This window comes from Antennarius striatus, chromosome 24 (genome assembly GCF_040054535.1).
Source record: "Antennarius striatus isolate MH-2024 chromosome 24, ASM4005453v1, whole genome shotgun sequence".
In the NCBI taxonomy this organism is placed as follows: domain Eukaryota; kingdom Metazoa; phylum Chordata; class Actinopteri; order Lophiiformes; family Antennariidae; genus Antennarius; species Antennarius striatus.
Genome location: NC_090799.1, coordinates 7,534,482 through 7,548,168, shown reverse-complemented (window position 1 = coordinate 7,548,168; position 13,687 = coordinate 7,534,482). Strand labels below are relative to the sequence as shown.

Below are 13,687 nucleotides of genomic sequence, written 5' to 3'. Positions count from 1 at the left end.
TGAAACCATACTGCTGCTCACAAATGTTCACTTCTGCCCTTAGTCTAGCTTCCACTAATCTTTCCCATAACTTCATTGTATGGCTTATCAGCTTTATTCCTCTGTAGTTGCTACAATTCTGTATGACCTCCTTGTTGTTAAAAATGGGCACCAGCACACTTCTCCTCAATTCCTCAGGCATCTTCTCACTATCTAAGATCCCGTTGAACAACCCAGCCAGAAACTCTACTGCCACCCTGTACCTCCTCATTCCACCACCAAGTCTCCTTGTCTACTTTCCTTCCAGATGACACACCAAGTACTCTCTTACCTGTCTCCCTGATCACATTAGCTGCAGTTGTCCAGTCATCTGGAAGCACCTCCTTGCCACCCAGAGCCTGTCTTAACTCGTTGCTAAAAGTCATGCAACACTCTTCCTTTTTTAGCTTCCATCATTTTGTCTTGTGCTCTGCCTTTGCCCTCTTCATCTTCCTCACCACCAGAGTCATCCTGCACACCACCATCCTATCCAATCCAATCCAAACTTTATTTGTTGAGCACTTTACCACAACCGCAGTCGACCAAAGTGCTGTACAGGCGAATGAATAAAAAAGAACAAACATTATAGATAAAAGACAAAATGGCTCAAATATTATAAGTAAAGTTAATCAACTAAAAACATAAAACATAAAATATGGATAAAAACAAAATCAAATAATCAGAGCAATAAAGTAAGATAAAAAAGATAAGACAAAATAAAATCAGGTGTCTATCTAGATGTTAAAAGCCAAGGAGAAGAGGTAGGTCTTCACGCGAGATTTAAAAACAGACAGAGAAGAGGCCTGTCCGATTTGCTGAGGCAGATCATTCCACAATTTGGGTGCCACAACAGCAAAGGCACGGTCCCCTCTGAGCTTCTGTTTGGTTTTAGGCACATTCAGGAGCAGCTGATCAGCTGACCTGAGAGAGCGAGCAGGTACATAGCGGTGTAGAAGCTCAGAGAGGTAAGGTGGGGCAAGGGCATTCAGGGATTTAAAAGTAAATAAAAGAATTTTAAAATGGATTCTAAAATGTATGGGTAGCCAGTGGAGTGAGGCTAAAATGGGGGTAATGTGCTCATCTTTACGGGTGCTGGTCAACAGACGTGCAGCAGCATTTTGGACCATCTGGAGACGGGAGATGGAAGAAGCACTAACCCCCACGTAAAGAGAATTACAATAGTCCAGCCTAGTGGTGACAAAGGCGTGGATGACTGTTTCGAAGTGTTGCCTCGAAAGAATAGGTTTTATTCTGGCCAGCTGCCTCAAATGATAAAAGCTGGACTTCACTACTGCCCTGATCTGGCTGTCAAGCTTGAGACCTGAGTCCATTTTTACCCCAAGATTAGTGATGGCTGGCCTGACATGCTGGGCCAAAGAACCCAGATCTGGAAGGGGTGTACCAGCGGTGCCACCAAAAAATATCACTTCAGTTTTCTTTTCATTAAAACTCAAAAAGTTCAGGGCCATCCAGGCCTTAATGTCATCAAGACATTTAACTAATGCAGCGATAGAGTATGCATTTTTCTTTTTGAGTGGAACATAAATTTGGCTGTCATCCGCATAACAGTGGTAGTGAATCCCATGTTTCCTAAGTATTGAGCCAAGCGGGAGCAGATAGAGAGAGAAGAGAAGAGGGCCCAGAACTGAGCCCTGTGGGACCCCACACAGGAGAGGAGCAGAGGAGGACACTGAGTCGCCAAGGCTGACGCAGAACGTTCTATCTGCCAAGTACGACCTGATACGACTCCAGTGCTATGCCCCTGATGCCCACCCACTGCTCCAAGCAGGAGATCAGGATTTCATTGTCCACTGTATCAAATGCAGCAGTTAAGTCTAAAAGCACTAAAATAACACAGTCACCAGAGTCAGTAGCTAAAAAGATATCATTAAAAACTCTTAAAAGAGCTGATTCTGTGCTGTGCAGGGTTTTAAAACCGGATTGGAAAACCTCAAGAATATTGTAGTCTTTCAGAAAGTCTGTTAATTGACTGTAGACTATCTTCTCAAGGATTTTTGAGAGAAAAGGTAGTTTGGAGATCGGCCTGAAATTGGCAAGATCTGTAGGATCTAGCCCAGGTTTTTTGATCACAGGTTGCACTGTTGCGTGTTTAAAATACACAGGGACGACACCTGAGGAGAGACTGCTATTAATAATTGTGAGAAGGGTAGTTCCAACAGTGGGGAAAACCTCTTTAAGCAGTCGAGGAGGGACAGCATCATTTGGAGAACCTGAGGGCCTCAACTGACCAACAATCTCCTGTAAAAAGGACAGTGTCACGGGCTCAAACTGCTCAAAAACAGCAGAGGAGGTGACAGAGATTGAGGGGTCGTAAGCAGGAGGTGAGATGAGAGCCCTTATAGAAGTGACCTTGTCAATAAAGAAGTGAAGAAAATTTTCACAGACAACAGAAGTCTCTATGACAGCGGTCTGCTTGGCATTAAGAGCTGAATCAATTGTTTTAAACAAAACATGAGGTTTGTGACAGTTAGAGAGGATAATATTAGATAAGTGTTCTGTTTTCGCTTTTTTCACAGTTTTTTGATAATGACGCCAGCAGTCCCTCAACATTTGAAGAGACACCTGCAGTTTGTCCTTTTTCCATTTGCGCTCAGCTTTACGGCACTCACGTCTGGCAGCACGAGTCGAGTCATTTAACCAGGGCTCAGATTTAGTTTTAGGCTGCCTGGTTTTTAATGGAGCCACAGAGTCTAAAACAGTCTGGCAGGTGGAGTGAAACCATGAGCTGAGCTCCTCTGTACTGCACACAGACCCAGGAATGACAGAGTTATGATTAAAAGCGGCCGAAAACTGAACAGCAGTGGAAGGGTTTATGATGCGACAGCGCCGAGAAGCAGCGGCAGATTTAACTGTATTAGTGACAAGAGTAACCTCAAATAGCACAGGCATATGATCAGAAAACACTGCATCACAAATCTCTAGGTTAAAAACAGGCAAACCATACGATAAAACAAGATCGAGTGTGTGTCCATGTTCTTGTGTGGGTCCAGACACAGACTGCACAAGACTAAAAGAGTCAATGAGGTTCAAAAAGTCAGTTGCCATTGGCTTTTCAGGACAACACACGTGAACATTAAAATCACCAACAATAAGGACACGGTCATATTTAGGCATAATCTCAGCCAGGAAGTCAGAAAATTCGTTTAAAAAGTCCTTATTGTATTTAGGAGGCCGATAGACCACGGCACACAGCACAGTGTGAGAGCGACCCAGCTCAAAAAGGCTCAGTTCAAAGCTGGTGAATGCTGTTTGGCTACACTCTCACCTACCACTACTTTGTAGTCACTGATCTCCTTCAGGTTACACCGTCTACACAAGATGTATTCTACCTGTGTGCTCCTACCACCACTCTTATAGGTCACCCTATGTTCCTGCCTCTTCTGGAAGAAAGTATTCACTATAGCCATTTCCATCCTTTTTGCAAAGTCAACTACCATCTGTCCTTCTGCGTTTCTCTCCTGGATACCAAACCTGCCCATCACCTCCTCATCACCTCTGTTTCCTGCACCAACATGTCTATTGAAGTCTGCTCCAATGACAACTCTCTCACTTCTAGGTATGCTCTGCATCACTACATCAAAGTCCAACCAGAATTTCTCCTTCTCCTCCAGCTCACATCCTACCTGTGGAGCATACCCGCTAACAACATTGAACATCACACCTTCTGTTTCTAGCTTCAGACTCATCACTTTATCTGACACTCTTTTTACCTCCAGGACATTCCTAACAAACTCCTCTTTCAAGATGACTCTGACTCCATTTATTTTCCTATCTACACCATGATAGATCAACTTGAACCCCGCTCCTAAACTTCTAGTCTTGCTACCTTTCCACCTGGTCTCCTGGACACACAGTATGTCTACCTTCCTCCTCTGTATCATGTCAACCAACTCTCTACCTTTTCCTGTCATAGTTCCAACATTCAACGTCCCTACTCTCAGTCCTATATTCTTGATTATCCTCTTCTCTTTCTTCCTCCAAACACACTTTCCTCCTCTCCTTCTTCGACGAACAGTAGTTCAATTTCCATCGGCACCCTGTGGGTCAACAGCGCCCATGGCGGTCGTTGTTAACCCGGGCCTCGACCAATCCGGTATGGAAGTCATAGGTTTGATTCGCATCTTTGATTTGGCAAAAGTTTTACGCCGGATGCCCTTCCTGACTCAACCCTCTGTATTTATCCAGACTTGGGACCGGCACAATAAGACACTGGCTTATGTCCTCTTGTGGCGACATTTCCTCTTGTGGCTCATTGGTAGTTTTAAATAAATCTGATCTGTGTTGAACTGAGATTTTAGCGTTTAAAATCTGTAATATTGTCTAAAATAATAGTTCTGCTTTATAATGTGTGAAAAATGACATGAAATTCCGCAACATGAGCGAGCTGATTAAGTTTTTTTTGCCAGTAAGCATTTTAGCACTCATTTCCATATATGTACCACCTCTAGAGATTTTTTATTTTAAGATTGCAGTTACCTGATAGAAACAAATTAGTGGTTTGGATAAGAGTTCAATACCTTCACTTCCTGTTGTATTACTGATACACCAGTAAAGGTCCATGAGGGTTGAGTCTCTAAACCAGAAGCAACCACTGGTTGAGCAGGATGCAGGTGGATTCTTTTTTTTTGTGTGTGCCTGTTTTAAGTTTTAAGATCCAGCAGGTGTCAGTATACAGTGATACAGTATGGACACAGCATCACACCTCAGGAGGCCTCATTTACCCATGACTAGTCAGCACCAAACAGTCTGAATGCTACCATGCTGGCTTTGTTGCATGCCGCGAAGCAGTGATGTATTGTAATTGTCAAAGTTTGGTAGACGGACAGATGAAGGAATACACAAATATCTTCGCAACCGTTGAAGATAGAAAGATGAAACAAAACAAATTACTTAAGCGTAACTCAATGTAATGTAAAATGTAAAACTACTCATTAATGTTAAGTAAGTAACATTACAGTTACACTGAAAAAATTTGTTTCTCTGTTAAATCATAAATCCTTTTAATTTGTCAGGTTATTAAAGCCACAGAACTCCATCAATCGAGGATCAAACTATCCAATGAATTAAGAAAAATAACATCAAACACAAGTCAGGACATTACCTTTGTTCAATATGGGCTTTAAAAAAACAGTCAAAAGTGTGCTTTATCCAAAAACGTCATTTCCCACAATGCAGTAATTAAATTATGTTTAGACACTGACCTTTAATTCTCTCGTGGGCCACATAGCATGATGTGGTGTGCCACATTTGGCCCTCAGGCCTTGTTTGACACATGTGCTCTAGGATCTGATACAACAGCGCTCCAACTGTGTGTCTGTCCTTCCAGTGCACATGACAGTGATGTCCAAGCGGCCAAAAAGCAGAAATGCCTACAGCCTGGTCAGGAGCAGCCAGGCACGTCCTGGGTCCACAGTTCAGACCAGACGGCCACCGTGGACCAGTACCTCCAGTGGCCCATCATGGAATACACCCAGCAGCCCTTGCAGTACGGTCTGGCCCATCCCCATCCCCATCCCCACGCGTCTGCCTCGGACCTCAGCAACCCCGCCAGCCTGCAGACTCCCAATGGCCCCCAGTACGCCGGCTCACAGACCATCACTACCTCGATGGATCCAATGCCAGCAGAGCCTACCCAGTCAGTTTGCACTACTCCTGAGTTGATCCGTCTTTTGTTAGATTGGGATTGATCTGCTGAAGATACTGTAGGCAGAAATATGCTTTTATTTTGAAGAATTGTTTTTAGATCAGTACAGTACTTTGAAACACAAACTCTATGCAATGTGCAATATGCATAAGCCTTAATCTTCTGAAGTTTCTGCGTTAGGAATCTGTTTGGTTTGAATGTGAATGTTGTGAAGTGGCTGTTGGTCTGCATCTCCTCAACCACTGATGTTACTGTAGAATTTAGCTTCAGACCAAAAGTTATGATGAGCCAAATGACCTCAGAGGTGGAACCGGACTCCAACCCAGTGCTGTGGCCTTGGTGACCCTGCTATGATAGAAGGATAATTTAGCTTTGTAGTTGAAATAAAACAGCACTGATGTGGTATTGTTCTGTTTGGTTTTGGGGTTTTTTCTTTGATAGCTTTTGTAAAAACAAGAAAAAGAAACTTGGGTCTCCACATGTCATTGGGTTTACAGAGAGAGGCTGTTGCTGTTCTGAACACAGGATTTCACTCAATGCTTTGCTCATTGGTAGTTTTAAATAAATCTGATCTGTGTTGAACTGAGATTTTAGTGTTTGCGTTCTGTAATATTGTCTAAAATAATAGTTCTGCTTTATAATGTGTGAAAAATGACATGAAATTCTGGAACATGAGCGATCTGATTAAGTTTATTTTTCCAGTAAGCATTTTTGCACTGATTTCCATATATGTACCACCTCTAGAGATTTTTTATTTTAAGATTGCAATTACCTGATAGAAACAAATTAGTGGTTTGGATGAGAGTTCAATACCTTCACTTCCTGTTGCATTACTCTGATACACCAGTAAAGGTCCATGAGGGTTGAGTCTCTAAACCAGAAGCAACCACTGGTTTAGCAGGATGCAGGTGGATTCTTTTTTATTTTGCCTGTAGGTGTCAGTATACAGTGATACAGTATGGACACAGCATCACACCTCAGGAGGCCTCATCTACTCATCACTAGTCAGCACCAAACAGTCTGAATGCTACCATGCTGGCTTTGTTACATCCCGCGAATCAGTGATGTATTGTAACATTACTCAAGTGGCTCAAGGGGATGAAAATGAGATGACCTTGACATTGAGAAAACTAAGTCAAGATCAAATTTCCACTTTTGTACTCATCACGGATTTTTGGAAGGTAGTCACGTGATCCCTTCTGGCATTGTATTGGCTGATGGCATCCGGAAGTGCACTATGTTCCATGAGTCTTGGACTTACCTGAGACACAAAAGTGCTTTAAACAATGTATCAGAGTGTGGGGAGAGGTAATCAGATATAATGTGGTTTAATATCACCATGGGGAGGATTCATAAACGTTTTAATTACCGTAAGTAGTGTGCCATCGTTCTTTGCCATTAATACGTTCCAGGAAGCACACGCGATTGAGATCGCAAATTATTTATCTTATTTACTGTCACAGAGATTCTTGAGTGTACAAGTTAAAATTTGACCTTAACCTAGTTTTCTCAAGGTCAAGGTCACCATCTCAGTTTCATCCCCTTTGCTGTCCAAGTAATTCATTTTTCCCCCCATCTTTCAGCAACTGTCACAAAAATATTTGGTGGACTGATGGACAAACGGACTAACGGACGAACACATGAACACTGACAATTACAATACATAACGACTTTGAAGCGGTATGTGATAAAGTGGAATTATACGTTCTACATGCTCCAGCAGCTGGATGAGCAGCACAGGGCTGTGCAGATTATGACACAGGAGTGTAACATGGGTAGAGCTCCAACAGTCATCTACCCAAATGAGTGGAGGTTGGCTTCAGACATGCTCACTGTTCTGAGTCAATTTGAGGAGGTCACAAGGGCGCTCTCAAAACACAGTGCCTCCATATCTGAGGTCATCCCTCTGCTGCATGGCTTGTGCTCCATTATCAGGTCACTACATTTGGAGGCTTATGCAGCTGTTGAGGAATCTGAGGGTGACTCTGATCATGTCATGGCTGGTGATGATGATCAGGACGAAAGAGTGGCAAGACCTGGATGGTGCAGCTGAGTCCAGGGAAAAGTTAGGAGCAGCAGCAAGGAAACCAATCTGAGCAAAGAACTACATTGGCGTTTCGAACCCATCTTTATAAACTCCACATTTCTACTCACCACTTTCCTTGACCCCAGACATAAGGCAAGCTGTTTCCTAAACAGTGTGGATGTGGATGCACTCAAGAGGGCATTATTCCATAGGATGCAGAAGACAGGGTTAGATGGAGGCAACTGATTTGTTGTGGTGACCCCTGAAGGGAAATGCCGAAAGGAGAAGAAGAAGATGGAGCAATGTGACCCTGTGGCTGCACCTTCAAGAAATACAGGAGAGACACCTGCCACCAGCAGCACTTCAGTCCTGTCCTTCCTGGAAATCAGCCACTCCACTGAGGACACATTTGCCATCAGGTGATGTAGAGGTCTACCTGGCAGATGGGACATCAGCCTTACTGATGACCCAGTGACATATTGGTCAGACAAGCTCCAGAGCTGGCCCCATTTGACGCTCTGCACTGCAGCATCTCACTTGTCCACCTACTAGTGTCCAGTCTGAGCGGGTTTTTAGCACAGCTGGAAATGTGGTTAGTCCACAGCGAGCAAACCTAGACCCTGGCCATGTGGAACAACTTGTTTTCATTAAAGTAAATGAGCATCTGAAAAACAGCATAGGACTATTTGGTCAGTAGAACAACCTCTCTCTCCCTGTCACACACACATGCAAAAACAGACACAGACAAAAACACACACACACACACACACACACGCGCGCGCGCACACACACACACACACTCACACACACCTTAATAAACATTGTTTAACTTGTGTAAAAAGGAATGGTAAGAACTAGTGCTGTCAGGCGATTAAGAAAATTAATTTAATTAATCACAATTTAAGTAATCACATTTTAATCTCATACCTGCTAAAGGCCCCCAAATAAAGAATTTGAATTCTAGGACATTACAAAATTGTAGTGCATAACTAATCAACACGGCTCTTGACCCGTGATGTGTTTCTGGCACGTCCAGCTGGGAGGAGACCTCGCGCCAGACCCAGGACCAGGTGGAGGGATTATATCTCCACACTGGCCTGGGAACATCTTTGGGATCCCCCAGTCAGAGCTGGTGGATGTGGCCGGGGAAAGGGAAGTTTGGGGCTCCCTGGTGAAGCTGCTGCCCCTGCAACCCGACTACAGATAAGCGGTGGAAGATGGATGGATGGATAGATGAGATCCTCTCACAAGATACAATCAACACCTGCTAAATAAGCTCAGTTTCCTAGCCTGAAGAAGAGGTAGTTTATAGACCTTGAGGTTATAATGCATTCACAGCATAGCTCCAAACGAAGGGAGGTTAACGAGGAAAACCGCTGGTTAACAATGAGTTGACGAAATTTGTTTATTCCTCCGTCAGGCAATTCAAAACCATTTTACCTCATATGGTCTGAACACATAGCATGAATTAAAAGTGGTAACATGAAGCGCCACTATGAAACAAAGCACAGATCTTTTGAGCAGAATTATCCCCTGAAGTCCGAGCTGAGGGCAAAAAGACTAAGAAAAATGCAAACGAATGTTCACTAAAGGCATGGTGGAGTTTGGGGCAACATAAAACATCTTTTAGTGATGTTTTAAAATACAAATCAATCAAATAATCACCAAAATGGTTCAGTCCAGGCACCGGGCCGGCCTGACAGCGCGCCACAATGCGCTATTTAAGCCACACCCAGGTAGTGCCTCGGTTCGGCCCCTGACCCGGAGGCAGACCAACGCAGCATTCTCAGGTGAGCGTCTCTCATACAGTTTTGTGTGAATGTGGGGAAAATGCGTAAGCGCCGAGTGTGCACCCTTGAACACACTACCGCGACAGTTTATCTGATGCGGACCTGCTGGAGAATGTGCGCAAAACAGTCTGAGCAGGACCGCGCTCCTGCGGTCCTGCCAGGAAACAATGAGAGCGCAGCTGCGGCTGCTCTCCTGGGCGAGGGAGAGAGGCGTGCGGAACAGAGATGGATGGAGCGTCTCTATCGCTCCGTCACTGCCTTGCTTTTGGGTAGGTGCTCCTAAAGTTTTTGCTGGTGCTACTAACTTCTAAATTTGGGAGCAGCAGTGCTACCAAGAAAAAAAGTTAATTTTGAGCCCTGCTGTAAAGGAGTCATGTGACATCATGCCTGTCTTCAATAGTATAAAAACCACTGTCTTGAGATGAGAACTTGTCCTTCTCATACCACATGCACGGATGTTTGTTGTATTGGAGAACGACCCAGAGCTCTGTAAATTAAAGTACCACAAACTTCAACCATCGTCTCAAGAGTCATCTGTCTGCCCTAATCATTAGACGAACGCGCTGTGAAACCAGTAGGTATGAATCCGCTTCATTTGTCAGCTGAAAACAGTCATTTTGGAGCTGTGGCTGACAAATCCATCTGAAATGAATGTTGTTTTGAATGAAATCAATCCAAACATGTTCAACAATGCTACACTCCCTCAAAGTGACATAAAAATGAAAAAGTGACTTGCAACGAAGTTTCCTGCATATATCTGAACATGTGAATTCTCAACTGAAAACAGATGCTTTGGAGCAGTTTTTGACTGCAATAGCTGAAAAGAAGTCAAACACTTGTTATCAGATTGAAAGCAGTCCAAAATTGCTCAACAATGATCTTGTCACGAAATCTGACATGAAAATGACCTGTAACACATTTCCTTCATATGTCAAAACATGTGACTTCTTAGCTGTAAACAGTCGATTTGGAGCTGATTCTGTCTAATCAAGCTGAAATGAATGCAAACTGTTTTGAGTGAAATCAGTCCAAACATGCTCAACAATGCTTCTCTCATCCAAAGTGACATTACAATGACTGTAAAGCAGGCATCCTGTATATATCTCAACATGTGAGGTTTCAACTACAAGCAATTACTTTAGACATCTTTCTGAGTAAAATATGCGAAATGTAATCAAGCTGCTGTTTTCGGACTGAAACCAGGCCAAACTTGTTCAACAATGCTTTTGTAATTCACAATGACAAGAAAGTGACTTGTAACAAAGTTTCCTGCATATATCTTGTGACGGTTCCCTGTATGCATTTGTTATCTAGTATTATGGTATAGTATGTATGGGTAGCAAGCTAGTTTTGGGTGGTCTTTGGTAGTATATGTATTTTAAGAATGACTTTGGTTAGGGTTAATTTGGTTATGTTGTATTTGAGTATAATTTCTGGTCTCCCTGTTTCTTTTAGTTGACTAGGGAGCAGAGCACTTGATGGCGGCAATCAGCCAAGCTTCGGCACCTGGGCCTTTACAAAACTAACTAAAACAAACTGAAATGATTGAGAAAATTTGCTTAGTTTTTGTCTTTGTCAGTGCATCAATCCGTCAGGCTCATTCACTTTCTTCTCAAGGTGGGAGGTCTCGCTTTGTTTTGTACTGGGTGAAAAGGGTGGCTCCTCATAGGAGGGCATATCAAAAATGGAATGAGCCTGTGCAACAGCTTTTGCAGAGCCCAGATGTTTTTTCATTCTATCCAGCTTTGCTGATCTGCGGTCTTCCTCAGTTCTCAAAATGAGGAGTAGTTCAGGGAAAGATGGTGGATTGTTTTTTTTATGATCTAATTGCAAGCTCACTATAATGCCTTGGTCCCAACAACCTCAAATGAACTGTCTGAGTAACTGATCATTTACACTTTGAGCAGGGGCTCCCCCCCTAGAAATTGCCCTAGTGAGAAGGTTGTGCAGTCTGTTCAGGTATGCTGAGGGTTTTTCCACTCTGTCTTGGTTAGAGCTGAGAAATGCTGCAAACAATTCCTCTCCATCCTCCACAGCACCAAAAGCTGAATCAAGTTGAGTAACATAGGTGCTTGGTGGTGAGCTGATCCCAAGGGGTCTCACAACATCAGCAGCTGGACTCAATAAACTTTCAAGGATCTTCCTCACCTTTACACCGTCATGAATGGAAGGATCACTGAGGAAGAGGTCAACTTGGGTGCGCCAGGTCTCATAGTCGACCTCACCATTGGGCCTCGGCATCCGGCCAGAGAAGGTGCGTATCCTGGTTTGTGTGGACAATGAACTGGTTGACTCATTTCGGATAACATGTTCGACAATCATTCTCTGGATTTGGGGTGGGTTGGTAATATTGCCATCAATGTGGGGCTGGCTGGCTAGTAGGTTAGGGGGGTACTGGGAATGGGTGTGGGCTCTACATCAACACTTCTATGGCCTGTGGCGTCATGGTTCTGGGAATGGGGTGTAGGTGTGGTAACATCACTCTCTTGCAAATCTTTAAATACACTTAGGAAACCCGCTATGCTACTACCTGCAACACCCTTCAATTCAACAAGGGTCCTGCGGGCTATCTCTTTACCAATATCTTCTTGACAAATATCGTTAATGGTTCTCACAGACCACACTACATCAGGGTTTTTGGGGCTTTGTATGGTACCTAAAGTACTGGGGTCAATTTTACAGATGGCACCGTAATATTTATATTCAATCAGAATTCTACCCTCTGGCTGTTCTGTCTCATTGGGAATCCTTACAATCTGTGTGATTTCACCATTAGTCTCAAATATACTTGTTAGTTCTTTATCTGTCACAATTTCTTCAACCCCTGTTATATACAGGGAGTTGCGGGCATTAACTTCGAAACGATCGCAAAGATCCATAACTGCTCATTGGAATCGCTAAATCACTTAGGTGTGTATTGTGTGGTGGAAGATCAGGCAGCTACTAGTAACCAATCTCCCGGGTTTCGGCACCACAATTTGTAACCCTGGCTTACCTGTAGGTTATCATTATCATCAATAATTGGAACTCTGTGAATTAAGATCTTTAGGTTCAATAAGGAGATTGGTAGTAGCAACTCTATATAGAGCAGTAAGACCTCCAGCACACAAAAAAACACACACACAGACACCGTGGAAGTATAATAAGAAAAATATATTTAAATTGATCAGGTTTTATGAATGTATGTCCCTCCTTTCTTATACCTCGACTAGGCAATTCAAATATATAAATAATACACAAAAATGATGCAAAAGAAAATAAAATTAGTGAGTGTACATAGGAAAAATGCAAAAAAAATTATCCAATCAACCGTCAACCTTATTATGGTTTAACCCTTCCAATTATCCGTCGTTGGGCCCAACAAAAAAATACATATATATATATATATCCTGCGATCTCAGTGGAGGAAAAACAACAACAACAAAAAAGAAGTTCCAAATTCACCATGGAAGAGGGGAAAGAAGTGCTCCTCCTTGAAGTCTCCTATCAGTTTATTCCTACCGTCCTCCTCTTCGGCTCAACTATTGGACGGGGGTGAAGTCTTCCCAAGGTTGGTGTTAAGGATCATCCACTTGGTCATCTGGGAGAGTTTTCCCTCAAAAAAAAACCAGCCTGCACAGCCAGAGTGTGCAGAAAATTATATATGGGCTTAACACCAGCAGAATCATCACAATAGAGATGTTTTTTGTTGTTGTTGTTGTTATACTAATAGTCCATTGTCTCTTCATTCACCTCTCAATCAATCATATTAGCGTTTTACTCATTTCCAGAACATTAGCTTATCCAAATACACAACACATGTGCTTACTTAATTTGCATTTACAACCGGCATAATAATCACAAAATAAAACACTGAACAGTACGCAACAGATTTATCCTGACTGGTTTTTTACTTCATACAATCTTTTATGGTAGCATTAAACAAATGTAACGAATGTCAGTATTGAACAGCCACTCACCAGGATAATCAATGGAAAACACTTGAAAGAAAAAACGCTAATTGGCTCTGCTGTGTCTCTCTCTTGTAACAGCGGGAACACCACGTTACCAACTTCCACGTTATGGGAAGCTACAACATATTCCAAAGTTATTCACTTCCCCTGTGTCTGATGAAAAAAAAATATATATATCACGGAGCTCTCTTTCTGCTTGCCGTTCCATGCATTCCTCCAGCTTCACCTGTCCACA

The 13,687-nt window shown here is 42.9% G+C and overlaps 2 long non-coding RNA genes across 2 annotated transcripts in view; both read right to left on the bottom strand.

Annotated features, from left to right (window-relative positions):
• The window catches only part of LOC137591657 (uncharacterized), an 11,888-nt gene extending 7,093 nt beyond the window's left edge, over nucleotides 1-4,795 (bottom strand). Inside the window, exon 1 of the long non-coding RNA XR_011034698.1 lies at nucleotides 4,557-4,795. This is a non-coding gene — a long non-coding RNA (uncharacterized lncRNA). The remainder of the gene's footprint in view (nucleotides 1-4,556) is intronic.
• Nucleotides 1-13,687, bottom strand: part of LOC137591658 (uncharacterized) — a 26,330-nt gene extending 12,643 nt beyond the window's left edge. The window contains exons 1-3 of the long non-coding RNA XR_011034699.1: nucleotides 13,459-13,687; nucleotides 12,944-13,111; nucleotides 11,648-11,762 (exon numbers count right to left, since the gene is read on the bottom strand). This is a non-coding gene — a long non-coding RNA (uncharacterized lncRNA). The remainder of the gene's footprint in view (nucleotides 1-11,647; nucleotides 11,763-12,943; nucleotides 13,112-13,458) is intronic.